Source organism: Helicoverpa armigera, chromosome 27, assembly GCF_030705265.1.
Source record: "Helicoverpa armigera isolate CAAS_96S chromosome 27, ASM3070526v1, whole genome shotgun sequence".
NCBI classification, from domain to species: domain Eukaryota; kingdom Metazoa; phylum Arthropoda; class Insecta; order Lepidoptera; family Noctuidae; genus Helicoverpa; species Helicoverpa armigera.
This window is the reverse complement of record NC_087146.1, coordinates 621596-623516: the sequence shown is the minus strand read 5'-3', so window position 1 is coordinate 623516 and position 1921 is coordinate 621596.

Here is a 1921-nt window from a genome sequence, read left to right as displayed (position 1 = left end):
TCCGATTCGCTTGAGGAGGTGGTGTCTTCATCATCATCTTCGCCTACGTGTATATTAGGTATTATCAATAACAGAATCAATCCTGATATCTCGGTCAAAATCTTCCAAAATCAGGTTTTTAGAGCTCTACCTCACTGGGACGCCATGGCGACGTCGCCAGCGGCACAGGTCTGGCTACTTCTGGCATCCAAATGTCGCCAAGTCGAGTGGCCATGGCGTCTCGACAGTCAATTGTTTACGTCGTCGCTCAAGAAATTGCAAGCTGACTGGCGACCACATTGGCGACTGTGTGAGGGAGGTGCGCTTTACCGTGTACATTATAGTGGCTACTGTGGCCACGTCGCCAAGTTGCCACGGTAGCCAGAAGCCACATAGGGAACTGTAGCTCGTGGCCACGCCTCCAATTTGGCGACGTTACCAAACCGTCGCCAAGTGAGTTAGGTTCCATACATTTCAATACTAACTGCTTGGATACGTAGCCGGCGACGTCGCCATTGGCGTCCTAATGAGGCAGGGCACTTAGTCTTAGCGCACGAAACGACAACAAATGACTATTTAGCGTCACAAAATGACGGCCCATGATGCCATTTGGGGTTACCATTTTCAACCTAAATATAAAAATGCTACTTTCTTTCGCGCGTTTAGTTTGATCATAGTTTTATTTTTATATTTCATAAAAAGTTATATTTTCAAATTCTTAAAAAGAAAAACCAAACGTATTATTTTATATTATAGGTATAACTGTATAAGAACCAGAACAGATTACGATACTTGCCTGTTATTTTTAGCACAGCACTACAAATATAAAGCGCTGACATAACCTTGTAATAGCGCAGTATAGATTTAGAAAAATATTGTTTACCAAGTTATTTGACACTCAATTTGGCACAAAATTACAACATTCATTGATTATTATTGATATAACAATGTTGTTTTAATGCTCAACAATTGTTAAAACGATAAACAACCAGCAAAAATATTTTTATCGTACTGCAACGCCATTACAAAGTTACGTCGTCAGTTCAATCGCGATGTGTCAGAAACGCATTCTCTGAGCGGCCGAACTATAACAACAAAAACAAATTGAACCTATAATTTAAAATTAATAAATAAAATTGAAATAAGTTGCTATTAAAAAATAGGTATGTATATATAAAATTGGTATTCGATTATTTATAATAAATATCCGATTTAGGTATCGAATGCACACCGCTGATTGAAAAAAAAAATACATACTCCATTCCAAAGTCTACTTCTCTTTGATCTTGTAAATTGTTCATTTTTATTGTGTATTTTATGTGCTGATTTTTTAGTTACTGAACATAAATAAGTGCACGAAATGTATTGCAACGGATTGAAAATGTTATAAATATGACGTTTGTGTTGTGTTTGAGAAAGTGATGCGATTATTTATTGGTAAGTTTTCACCAAATTTGAAATGCCTAACTTTTCGATAGACTTAAAAACACCGTAATTATTATCTTTTTCTGAATTAACTGACCCCATTTGACCTTTGCACGTTGTTGTCAAATAAGTGAGCTCTAAAGTTATAGTTAAAATACTTCTGATCAGGCATTACGGACTTAGAATTAATGTGTTGAAAGTTAGTACAAATTTTTGACTTCCATGTCGCGATTCAAAATATCCCGCCGAATCAACGGTAAAGTCATATGTCAAAATCTTGTCGAGCAGAGGGGTTAAAAAGTCGAAAATCGCCAGTATTTGTGGAGCCAGCGTGCCAGCTCATCTTCATTCTCTGTATGAGAAGAGGCCACAACTTCATGTCATCTCAGGAGCCTTTTTCCAACTATGTTGGGGTCAGCTACTAGTCTAACCGGATACAGCTGAATACTAGTGTGCCACAAGGAGCGACTGCCTATGTGATCTCCTAAACCCAGTTTAGGAGATTACCAGTTACCCA